Source organism: Ornithorhynchus anatinus, chromosome 10 (assembly GCF_004115215.2).
Source record: "Ornithorhynchus anatinus isolate Pmale09 chromosome 10, mOrnAna1.pri.v4, whole genome shotgun sequence".
Lineage (NCBI taxonomy): Eukaryota > Metazoa > Chordata > Mammalia > Monotremata > Ornithorhynchidae > Ornithorhynchus > Ornithorhynchus anatinus.
Window position 1 is genome coordinate 33894667 of NC_041737.1, and position 12725 is coordinate 33907391.

Genomic DNA, 12725 nt, shown 5'->3' on the forward strand with positions numbered 1-12725 from the left:
TCTAAACATTGTAGTTGAGGTAAAAGACAGCAATAACTACTTAAACCGGTTTAATGAAGGGTTACTCCAGCTTCTTCTCAAAGCAGTTCCACTATGAGGGCAATAATCCTCTCCATTTAAATCCTTCAGATAGAGTTCAATTCCTTATTTGAAAAAAATAACAGAATCAAGAAAGGCAAGTGGCTGAATGAACCACCAATTTCTTTTTACTGAAGACTGTGAAACCAGGCATCCAATTAGGCTTGCTTCCAGGGTTAGAGAGAACTTTCAGTCAGCCTACAACCTTTGAAACCTATAATTTATTTATTAACTAAACATAATCCAATAATGGCTCACTATTAAGTATTTCTTTTGAATGCACTATTTTTCAAACAATTCTACAAGCAAGATTAGCTCCATGCCACCATGCATGCAGTTGACATTGGGAATAAAATGTGTTTTTTTCCCCAAATGGCATGATTTATATTTAACTTCATGGAGGTTTGATAATGAAAGATGGAAGTGGAATTTTGAAACTTTTACGATCTTTTCAAAGGAGAATATCAGTTTCATCAGGGTTGCTATAGGAACAGGCTTTCCTAGGAAATATCTCTGGAGGGACGAGCTCTAGACAGGCTGTGTCAAATTTTTGCTTTAGTGGGGAGGCATCCAAGAGGCAGGTGATAGATCTGTACTCTTAAAGCATATGATGCTCACCCCACTTTCAGCCTCACAGCACTTATATACATAACCATAATTGATCCTTGGTGACTTCAATGTCTACATAGATGTTCTTGATGATACTTTAGCAGCCCACTTTCTATCACTCCTCAACTCCACTGACCTCCTGCTCCACCCCAGCTTGCCTGCTCACCGATTTGGACACACACTCTATCTCATCAGGTCTAGTCACTTTACAATTTCTACCCTCACAAACTCTCAAGTCCCTCTATCTGCTCACAACCTCCTCACCTGCCTTCTCTCTCACATACCTCCTCTCTGAAAATCTTTTTTATTCCCCCACAGAACCTCTGATCTTATAACCCCATCCAATTTTCTCAGGTCATCATACCCCATTTAGTCTCCCTACTCAAAGTACCTTCCGTTCACTACCAAATTGATACAGTCAACACCACCTTCTCTCTCTACTAAACTCAATTCACTTGTCCCCCATCCCTTCATCAGTCTCTTACTACTAACCCACAGCCTTGGATTCGTGCCACAAAGGGCTTCCTTTGCTTCTCTTCATGACCCACAGAGTGCTGCTGGTGGAAATCCAGCTATCAGGCCCACCTTTTTCACCTCATCCTTATGTGCTTTAATTCTGCTCGCTCCTTTGCCTGGCAAAATTATTTCTCCATCCTTATTGACTCCCAAGTCAAAATGCCCTTGCCAGTTGTTTGAGATGGTTAACTCCCTCCTCAAACTCCCTGTCCCCTGACCACCCACACTTCTTGCTCCTAAAGACCTGGACACATACTTTGGTGAGACAAGTGAAAACTTCAGGTGGGATCTCCCTAAAATCTCTCCTGCTTCTCTCTAGTCTCCCCCCGACACCGGCTCCTGCCCCTTCTTCAACTTTACCATCTTTCCCAGTAATATCTAAAGAAAAGAGCTCCTGCCTTCTCTCAAAATCCATTCCCTCCACCTGCACTTCCGACACCATCCCTTCTAATTTTATCAAAGCACTTCCCCCCTTCCTTCTTCCCTCCCTGATTGCCACCTTCAATTGTTTGCTCTCCAAGGACACTGGAGAGCCCTCCCCCACTGCTTTCTATCAGTAAATCAACCGTATTTATTGAGTGTTTACTGTGTGCAGAACATTGTACTAAGCGCTTGGGAGAGACAATATTCATTCATTCAATCATATTTATTGAGCACTTACTGTGTGCGGAGCACTTGTACTATGCACTTGGAAAGTACAATTCAGCAACAGAGACAATCCCTGTCCACAGCGGGCTCACAATCTAGAAGGGGGGAGTCAAGCATCAAAACAAGTAAACAGGCATCAATATAAATAGAGTTATAGATATATACACATCATTAACATAAATAATAATAATTAATAAAATCAGATAAATAAATGAATAATAAAATAAATAGAATTATAAATGTGTACATATATACACAAGTGCTGTGCAGGGGGAGGAGGTACAGCAAAGGGAGCGAGTCAGGATGATGGGGAGGGGAGCAGGAGCAGAGGAAAAGGGGAGCTTAGCCTGGGAAGGCCTCCTGGACGAGGTGAGCCTTCACTAGGGCTTTGAAGGGGGGAAATGTGATTGGCAGATGTGAGGAGGGAGGACATTCCAGGCCAAAGGTAAGATGTGGGCAAGGGGTCATCAGTGGGACAAGTGAGAACGTGGCACAGTGAGAAGGTTAGCACCAGAGGAGTGGAGTGTATGGGCTGGGATGTAGGAGAGAAGGGAGGTGAGTTAAGAAGGGACAAGATGATGGAGAGCTTTGAAGCCAATCGTGAGGAGTTTCTGCTTGATACAGAGGTTAATAGGCAAAGACTGGAGATTTTTAAGGAGGGGAGTGACATACTCCGAACGTTTCTGTAGGAAGATATCTGGACAGCAGAGTGAAGTATAGACTGAAGTGGGGAGAGACAGGAAGCTGGGAGATGAGAAAGGATGCTGATGTCAGGTCGAGATAGGATAAGCACTTGGAAAGTACAATTCAGCAACAAATAGATTTTACCCTACCTGATTATCTTGATTCTACCCCTAGCGCTTGGTAGAATGCTTAGCACATAGTAAGCAACTAACAAATGCAACTGTTATTATAACTATGGAGACCATAATATGCTGATCTTGTTGTTGCTATCAGTAAATTTCTCCCAAAACCCTACCCAAGCTAGGTTTCTCTCAGATTTTGGACTCCCCTTCCCCAGGCACTGACATCAGTGTATCTGAGAAAAAGCCTGCCCAAAACGTGACATTTTCCTTGGTTTGTTTCTCTTGGAATCCACCCCTCTTTTTCTTGGTGAGACGGGCACTGAATGAATAGAAGATGACTGTTTTGGAGGGAAAACGAATAATTTTTCCAGAGTGAAACAAAGCTGAAATGCCAATAGACACTTCACAAGTAGATGTGAAAAATGAGGTACTCTATAGGCTTGCCTCAACTCCTGCAAATTGCTGAATCCACAGAGGGAACCAGTGACCCAGTTGGGACCAGTCTTTGTTCTTGTTCTTCTTTCCCTATCAGTCTATCAATCAGTGTTACTTACTGAGCTCCTACTGAGTGCAGAGCACTATGCTAACATTTGAATGTGTTTGTTTAGGACTTATATAGCCCTTTGGTCCTGGTGATATTCAAAGCTTCTCATGAACAGGGAACATAACTGGCAGGGTTGAGATAGTTTGAGAGCAGGGAATACTCTCTAATTTATTGTATGCTCCCAACCTCTTAGTATGTCAATGCACACATAATGTATGCTTAACCAGTAAGCAGAAAGACTAAGCACATAGAGTGGCACTGTGCAAACATCTAGTAATTAGTCAATTCCTTCACTTCAAAGAAGTACTTTATCCTGAGGTGCCAGGATTGAGTCTCCTCTGTTGTACCCAGTTGTAGACTCCATCAGCACCAGGCAGCCTTAGCCTCCTTACCTTGCTTTCTATAAGACTCAGAACAGTTTAATAAATAAATTTGATAGTTGGGTGATAGTCATGATGCTTTGCTGATGCAGATAATGATGATGATGAATCAACCTATGTTACTTATTGAGCACTAAACTGTAAAGCACAGTATTACACTTGATGGACCGCCAGTCCCCTTATTCCCAGCTGAATCCGCCGCCACATGGACTTGGGATCTCCTCCTCTTTGGAGCGAAGGGTTGGACCGCCCGTCCCTTATTCCCAGCTAGCTCTTCGGCAGCCGTTCGCCGACTCTCCTGCAACCGCGGGAGAGGTCCCGCACCGCGACTGTCTCTCCCGGGGAGCTGAGCCTTGGACCGCCCGTCCCCATTCCCGGCTGAACCATTCTCCTCCAGTCATCGCCACCACGTCGAGTCGGGAGCTCTGCTTCCTTGGAGCTGTGCTATCAGTCCTCGATGACCTGCCCCTGGGCTTATAGTCAGCTCTGCAACCTGGACTTGTGCACCCCCGCTCAAGGACTCCACCACTGAGGATCCCCCCGCCACCCCCGCCCCCGCAGACCCCCCCAGCCACCAGATACACGAATAGCTCCCAGACCTCCCCACAACTTTCCCTGAGCCTCGTAGCCCATCCTGGTTGCTAACCTGAGCTGCAGGATTCTATTCTCCCCATCACCACCCCCACCCCAGAGTCATGGGACACTGTGCTCCCCTGCTCGGGCCTCGGGACATTGTGCGCCCCCGCTAGGGCTTGGGGACATTGTACTCCCCTGCTCCTCCCACCCCGGGCCTTACTTAGGACATTGTGCTCCCCAACCGCCCTCCCCCAACTCCGCCCAGAAGCGGCCATTTTGGGAAGCCTCCTCCCTCTCTGCTCCCTCCTCCCCCGTGAGGTGATTGATTTCCCCCGCCCCGGGCAACAATGTCCTTGTTCTCACTGTGTTACCTTACTTTAGCTGCCACCTACGCCCGCAACCCACACCGGACACCCTCAGGGCTCCTGCCGCCACCTCAGAGACATTTGGACCATGAGCCCCAGGGCTCTCCTTGCCCCTAGCCTTTTGACTTTGATTTTGATCAGGTCAATACCCGACCCTGGTCATCACCCACTTATTAATAATATTTTATTGTATCATGTTACTATATTACTGCTTTCGCGTGTTATCGTTAATTGTTCTCAGTGCTGCTGAGGAAGGGTGGCCATGGGCATATACAGGGGGACGGCCCAAAAACAGCAAGTGGGCAGTCTAGGGCCTGTGTACTGACTGCGTGAGAGGACATTAGAAGGAGCTTCAAGCCCCAAACCCCCAGCACCTAACAGCGAATAACGGTTTGTCATCAAAAGGCAAGCTGACCTGGAGTGTCCATAAACACTCAGGCCAATCAGGAAGCGACACAATGCCTACGGGCATGTCAACAAAGTATAAAAGGAGAAGAACAAAGGATTTAGCACGCTTCCCTTCCCTCAAGGGATCTCCCGCTACTTTAAATTCCTGGCGTTATAATTGAGACAGGGGGCTGGGAGTTGGGAGTGAAATAAACTTGGTTTGGCCTTGTTTATCCCCTTGGAGTAATTCTTTACTCACCAAGTTCTGAACCATAGTAGTCGGCGGCAGATCACCAACATTCTTGGCGCCCAACGTGGGGCTCGAGGGGTCCCATTGAGTCTATTACCTGAGGCTGGGGAGGGTGGTCTGTTCAGACCCCCTCGGAAAGCCGCATGAGGTGGTGTTGCCCTTGGATAGGGTGTTGTCTGAAAGGATGATCAGCGGGACGCCGCTGAGGACTGGAGATAGTGGTTTGCAGTCGGGGACTGCGAATTTGCAGGCGAGGCCTGTGTGCCTTTGAGAAACAAAGGTGGATCTACCGCTCAGGTAAGACACCATGGGGCAGGGCCCTTCTATTCCCCCCTACTCTCCACTCGGTTGTTTACTGAATCCTAAGAATAAGGATAAATTTGGCCTTCCGTCCTTGAGGACTGAACACTTAATCTTTCTTTGCACAACCGAGTGGCCCCAATATAAACTCAAGGATCAAAAAATCTGGCCAGAGCATGGGTCTCTAAATTATAACACGGTCCTCCAGTTGGACCTGTTCTGTAGGCGCTTGGGAAAGTGGTCGGAGGTCCAAGCTTTCATGGCACTAAGTCTGAGTCCGGAGGGTAAGGGGTGACATATTTGTTTTACTGGATCTCCCAAACCCTCGACCGCTGGCTCGGCGGGGGAGGAGGGAGATCTATTATTGAATCTGAAACCCCACTCAACGAAACCATCTTCCTCTTCTTCCCCTTCCCTCTCCCCACCGACACTCCAGACCTCTCCGATGCCCACTAGCCCTACTATTTACCCGCTGCTCCCAAACCCATTGCTCTATCCCCCTCCCCCATACCCTCCTTCACAAGCCCCGACGCCGCATTTAAGACCACCACATACTCGGCAGGGCACCCAATTTGGACTCCCAGAAACACTAACTAAAAACCCCCCGACTAAAGACCTCCCCCACAACAAGACCTCCTTTGTCCACTTCGTGAGGTTGCAGGGGAGGGTAATAGGGTTATGCATGTGCAAGCCCCCTTTAGTTTAACTGAATTAGCCCAGGCGAAAAGTCAAATGGGCTCATACGCCAAGGACCCTAACCGCTTTAGGGATGAGTTCCAACGCCTGACCCTTCAATACGATCTATCCTGGGAAGATATTAATTTGCTTCTTTCCACTTGTATGACCCTCCCTGATAAGAAAATGGTTGGGATCTGGCAGTCCAGGAAGGAGATAAGGGGGCGGTGGAATCTCAAGGACTCCACCCAACTGGAGCCACGGCCTACCCGTGGGAAAAACCGGACTGGGATTATCAGGAAGAGAGCAGGGTTAGGGGGTCGAGAGACATAATGGTAACCCTACTCCTTACTGCTATGGAAAAGGGAATTAAAAAACAGGTGAATTATGACAAGGTAAAAGAGGTTGTTCAGGGGAAGGACGAAAATCCTGCTGCGTGGTAGACTAACGGACATTATTCGACAATACACAAATGTGGATGTGGATTCCCCTGAGGGCTCGGTGGTTCTGAATATGCATTTTATCACCCAGTAAGCAGAAGATATTCGTAGGAAACTGCAGAAAATACAGCTGGGCCCCCAAACCCTGATGGCAGATCTCCTTGCCCAGGCCTTTAGGGTCTTTAACAACCGCGAGGAAGACCGTGAGCGGAGAAAAGACACCAGGGTTCGGCTTCAAGCCCAGACTCAGGCCAACATAATTGAGGCAGCCTTAGGGATTCGCCTGGCAAACCCAAAAGTGGGATTGCAGACCGCACAGACCTGTTACAAATGCAGGAAGCTCAGCCCTGTTGGTCCGGCCCCCCCCCCCCCCCCCCGAGCGCACTCCTTCGGACCTGGAGTTCCCGGTGTGCTCTAGCCTGGACCGAGATTGACGGGCCTCTGGGGCCGGCTGGCCCCAGAAGACCATCACGGAGGCCGAGCTCAGAGTAAAGATGGAGATCGCGGGTAAGACTGTTCAATTTTTAATTGATACAGGGGCTACTTACTCGGTATTACCTTCTTTTTGGGATGTAACGGAACCATCGGAGATAATTGTCACGGGGATAGACGGGAGAAAGAGACCATGCAGGGCTACGGCCCCAGTCCCCTGCTTATCAGAGGAAGGAGTCCTCTTTACCCATTCTTTCCAATCATTCTGACGTGTCCTGTGGCCTTGCTGGGGCGGGATATTATGTCTAAACTGGGTTCTACTTTTTCCCTACTGGCCCTAATAGGGGAAGCCGCAGGGGATGACGGAAAAGGGAGTAAATCCCCACTGGCTGAAGGGATCAATCCTCAGGTCTGGGACACTGGGGTGCCAGGGTGGACAGTCCATGCCGAGCCTGTGAGTGTCTCCCTTAAACCAGGAGCTGTTTACCCTTGTCAGGCTCAGTACCCCCTTCCATCTGCCTCCCGGGAGGGACTAAAGATCTACTGTGGAAAGGTTTCTCCAGTATGGGCTGATTCGGCCATGCCAATCACCCTGTAATACCCTGGTGTTGCCAGTGTGAAAGCCAGATGGTACATATCGCTTTGTACAAGATCTTAGAGGGGTGAACGAAAGCGTAGTCCCTATTCACCCCGTGCTTCCAAACCCATATAATTTGTTATCCTCTATCCCCAGCAACGGGACATGGTTCTCAGTCATTGACCTAAAAGACATTTTTTTTGTATTGCCTTAGCCCCAGAATCACAATTTCTCTTTGCCTTTATATGGGAGGGCCACCAGTATACATGGACAGTATTCCCCCAGGGGTTCAGAGATAGCCCGCAATTATTCGGGCTGAGCCTAACAAAGTATTTAAGCACTCTTGATCTTAACCCTAGTACTCTAATTAAGTATGTTGATGGCCTCCTTACCTGTAGCCCCAGTGAAGAGATGGCTAGGCACGCCTCTGTGCAGACTTTAAGCCATCTGTGCCAAGCGGGATACTGGGTCTCTAGAAAGAAGGGCCAATGGTACCGACAGCGAGTACTATTCCTAGGCAATATTATTACCCTTGGATGTAGGTCCTTGGGCACTGAACGAATACGACCAATAGCTGACCCTGCGGCCCCTAAAACATCCCGGCAGCTCCATGCCTTTCTAGGAATGGCAGGCTATTGCAGGCTATGGATCCCTAATTTTGGCCTAATTGCTAAACCCTTGTACGGGGCCTTGGTCCAAGATCACTTGGAATGGGGCCCAGATCAGGAAACGGCCTTCAAGACCTATTAGCGCGGTCCTTGTATAATCTTTCAGCCGAGCTCTCTAAGCTATCTAATCTCACTGGCTCGGCTATTTCAGACCTCAGACGGAGGTATCCTCCCTCCACCAGATGGTTTTGCAGAATCGCATGGCCTTGGATCTGCTCCTAGCGGCTCAGGGTGGTGTCTGTGCTGCAATTAATCAATCTTGCTACTTCTACTCCAACTGCCAAGGCCAGATCCTTTCAGATATTTCTCAGCTCCGACAGTTGGCCTTCAGAACCTCTCACCCTGCTGCACCTAGCATGGGAACTTCTTGGTCCTGGTGGACCTGGCTAAATTTCTCCTCTTGGCAACGGTGGACCGGGATGCTTCTGAGGAATGCACTTACTTCACTACTCCCGTTGTGTGCTCTTGTTCTTTTAGGTTGCTGCATTCTGAAGGTGGCCCAGAGATGCTGTATCCAAGCAACTGAAAAGATCCTTTTGGCCCATCACCAAGGCTACCAGCCCCTACACCCCCTTGACCAAGCCCGACACAACTTCTATGCCAATGTTGTGTGCCCACACCTGCCCTGATGATCCCCTCTTTTAGACGCCACCCCAGGTCTACGCCCATTTCAGCATGAAGAAGTTACAGAAGATGAGAACTTCGCCCCATTCCCTAGGCACTGGAAGGGTGTGGCAAAAAGAAAAAGGGGGGAAATGAGGAAGGGTGGCCATGGGCAAATACAGGGGGACGGCCCAAAAAAAGCGAGTGGGCGGTCGGTCTAGGGCGGGTGTACGGACTATGTGAGAGAACATTAAGGAGGAGCTTCAAGCCCCAAACCCCCAGCACCTAACAGTGAATAACGGTTTGTCATCAAAAGGCAAGCTGACCTGGAGTGTCCATAAACACTCAGGCCAGTCAGGAAGGGACACAATGCCTACGGGCATGTCAATAAAGTATAAAAGGAGAAGAACAAAGGACTTAGCATGCTTCCCTTCCCTCGAGAGATCGCCTGCCACTTTAAATTCCTGGCGTTATAATTGAGACAGGGGGCTGGGAATTGGGAGTGAAATAAACTTGGTTTGGCCTTGTTTATCCCCTTGGAGTAATTCTTTACTCAACAAGTTCTGAACCGTAGTAGTCGGTGGCAGATCGCCAACACTGCCACCTAACTCTCTGACCTCACCATGTCCTTCCACTACCCCTCCTCCCATCTGCCCCTCCCAATCCTCTCCTTCCCCTTCCCCTCTCTCGCCCAGCTCTTTCCTGCTCTCTCCTCTGCCTCCTCCCCTCCTCCTCTCCCCCACCCTAGAACCCCACTTCACCAGTGCCACTTTTCTTCCCCCTCCCCCATGCTCCTCCCCACCAAACCCTCTCCTCCCACCCTCCCCCCTTCCCTCTTTCCCACCCACGCCCCATCCCAGTCCTCTTGTCTCACTGCAACCCTCATCCCCCGATCCCCGTCCAGGGCCCCGCCACCTTGTTCCCATACAAACCCTCCCCTTCCCCCGCCCTTCCCCCTCTCCCCCCCTGCACCCACAGCTACTTTCAAGTGTGGCCTCTGGAACCCCCACTCCATTACAGGTAAACTACCTTTCATCCTTGACCTTTTCCTTTCCCGCTCTCTCCTCCTCCTCGCCCTTTCGGAGACCTGGCTCACTTCTTATGACACGGTCTCCACCGCTGCTCTCTCCAGCGGAGGCCTCTCCTTCTCCCACTCCCCCAGACTCACTGGAAAGGAAGGAGGCGTCGGCTTCCTTCTCTCACTCCGATGCCGCTTCCACACTATCCCTCCTCCTCCTTCCCTCTCTTTCCCTTCCTTTGAAGCCCATATCATTCGCCTCTACCACACCCTCCAGATACTTGTAGCCGTCATCTGCCGCCCTCCTGGTCCCACCACCGACTTCTTCAACCACCTTGACCCCTTTCTCACCTTCCTTCTCTCTTTCTCTCTGCCCACTCTGATCCTCGGAGACTTCAACATTCATATGGATGTACCCGGTGACTCCTCTGCCGCCCGCCTATCGCTCCTCAACTTTGCCAACCTCCTGCTCCACCTTACCTCACTCACTCACCAACTTGGTCACACCCTCAATCTCATTATCTACCGCTGCACTATCTCCTCCCTCACCAACTCTGAAATCCCTCTCTCAGACCATAACCTTCTCACCTGCCTCCTCTCTCACACTCTCTCCCCCTGCAAATCTGTACTACTCCCCCACAGAGACCTCTTCTCTCTTGATCCCATCCATCTCTCCAAAAGCATCTCTACCCACCTTGTCCCCCGTCCTCTCTTCCCACTCTTGATGATCAGGTTACCGCTCTCAACTCCACCCTCTCTACTCATCTCAACTCTCTTGACCCCCTTTCCCTCCGCCGCTCTCACTCCACTAACCCACAGCCCTGGGTCACTAACTCTCTCCACCCCCTACGCTCCTATGCTTGAGCTGCTGAGTGCTGCTGGCGAAGGTTCAAGCACCAAGCCAACCTTATCCATTTCAAAGTTATCCTTTCCTGCCTTAACTCTGCCCTCTCCTCCACCAGGCAAAACTTCTTTTCTTCCCTCCTTGACACCCATGCCCATCATCCCCACCAATTGTTTCGGACCTTTAATTCCCTCCTCAGGCCCCTTGTTCCTCCCCTTCCCTCATCCCTCACGCCCAATGATCTGGCCACCTACTTCATCACGAAAATTAACACAATCAGGTCTGAGCTCCCCAAAGTCACCCCTCCCCCTTCTGCCTCCCCCCCCAACCCTCTCCCCTACTTTCCCATCTTTCCCGGCAGTATCCTCAGAGGAGATCTCCTCCCTCCTCGCAAGTGCCACCCCCTCCACCTGTGCTTTGGACCTCATTCTTGCTCACCTTATTAAAACCATCGCCCCTTCCCTCCTCCCCTCCTTAACTTCTATTTTTAACTGCTCACTCTCCAACGGCTTCTTCCCCTCTGCCTTCAAACAAGCCCATGTCTCCCCAATCCTAAAAAAACCCTCTCTCGACCCCACTTCCCCTTCCAGTTATCGCCCTATCTCCCTACTACACTTCCTTTCCAAGCTCCTAGAACGAGTCATCTACACTTGCTGCCTAGAATTCCTTATCTCCCATTCTCTCCTGGACCCCCTCCAATCTGGCTTCAGTCTCCTCCACTCTATCGAGACTGCTCTCTCAAAGGTCACCCATGATCTCCTTCTTACTAAATCCAATGGCTCCTACTCTATCCTAATCCTCCTTGACCTCTCAGCTGCCTTTGACACTGTTGACCATCCCCTTCTCCACACCTTATCTCACCTTGGCTTCCCATCCTCTTCTGGTTCTCCTCTTATCTCTCTGGCTGTTCATTCTCGGTCTCCTTCGCAGGCTCCTCCTCCCCCTCCCAACCTCTAACTGTTGGAGTTCCTCAAGGGTCAGGTCTTGGCCCTCTTCTGTTCTCCATCTACACTCACTCCCTTAGTGAACACATTTGCTCTCACAGGTTCAACTATCATCTTTATGAAGATGACACACAAATCTACATTTCTGCCCCATCCTCTCCCCTTACCTTCAGGCTCGTATCTCCTTCTGCCTCCAGGACCTCTCTACCTGGATGTCTGCCCACCACCTAAAACTCAACATGTCCAAAACTGAGTTCCTTACTCTCCCTCCCAAGCCCTGTCCTCTTCCTGACTTACCTATCACTGTGGATGGTACGACCATCCTTCCCATCTCTCAAGCCCGCAACTTCGGTGTCATCTTTGACTCGGCTCTCTCATTTACCCCACACATTCGATCTATTACCAAGACCTACCCGTCTCACCTTTATAATATCGCCAAGATCCACCCTTTCCTTTCCACCCAAACGGCTACCTTACTGGTACAGGCTCTCATAATATCCCAGCTGGATTATTGTGTCAGCCTTCTCTCTGATCTCCCTTCCTCCTGTCTCTCCCCGCTCCAGTCTATTCTTCATTCTGCTGTCCAGCTCATCTTCCTGCAGAAATGCTCTGGGCATGTCACTCCCCTCCTTAAAAACCTCCAGTGGTTGCCTATCAACCTCCGCATGAAACAAAAACTTCTCAGTCTAGACTTCAAGGCTCTCCATCACCTTGCCTCCTCCTACCTCTCCTTCCTTATCTCTTTCTATTGCCCACCCCACATGCTCCACTCATTCATGCCTATTCTGCCGTCGAACCCTGGCCCACGTCCTCCCGCTGTCCTGGAATGCCCTCCCTCCTCACGTCCTCCAAACTAATCCTCTTCCCTTCTTCAAAGCCCTACTGAGATCTCACCTCCTCCAAGGGTGAGCTGAGGAAGCTCACAGACTGAGCTTCCCCTTTTCCCTCTGCTCCCTCTGCTGCCTCTCTACTCCCCCATTCACTTCCCCTCAACTAAGCCCCCTTTTCCCCCCTTTCCCTCTGCTCCTTCCCCTCTCCCCTCCCCTCCCCTCAGCACTGTGCTCG

The 12725-nt window shown here is 50.1% G+C and overlaps 1 long non-coding RNA gene across 1 annotated transcript; it reads left to right on the top strand.

Annotated features, from left to right (window-relative positions):
- The first annotated feature begins 7000 nt into the window (after positions 1–7000).
- LOC114814777 lies at positions 7001–9385 on the top strand. Its single transcript, XR_003762581.1, has 2 exons — positions 7001–7081; positions 8729–9385. It is a non-coding gene; the product is annotated as an uncharacterized LOC114814777 (long non-coding RNA).
- Positions 9386–12725: the final 3340 nt, after the last annotated feature.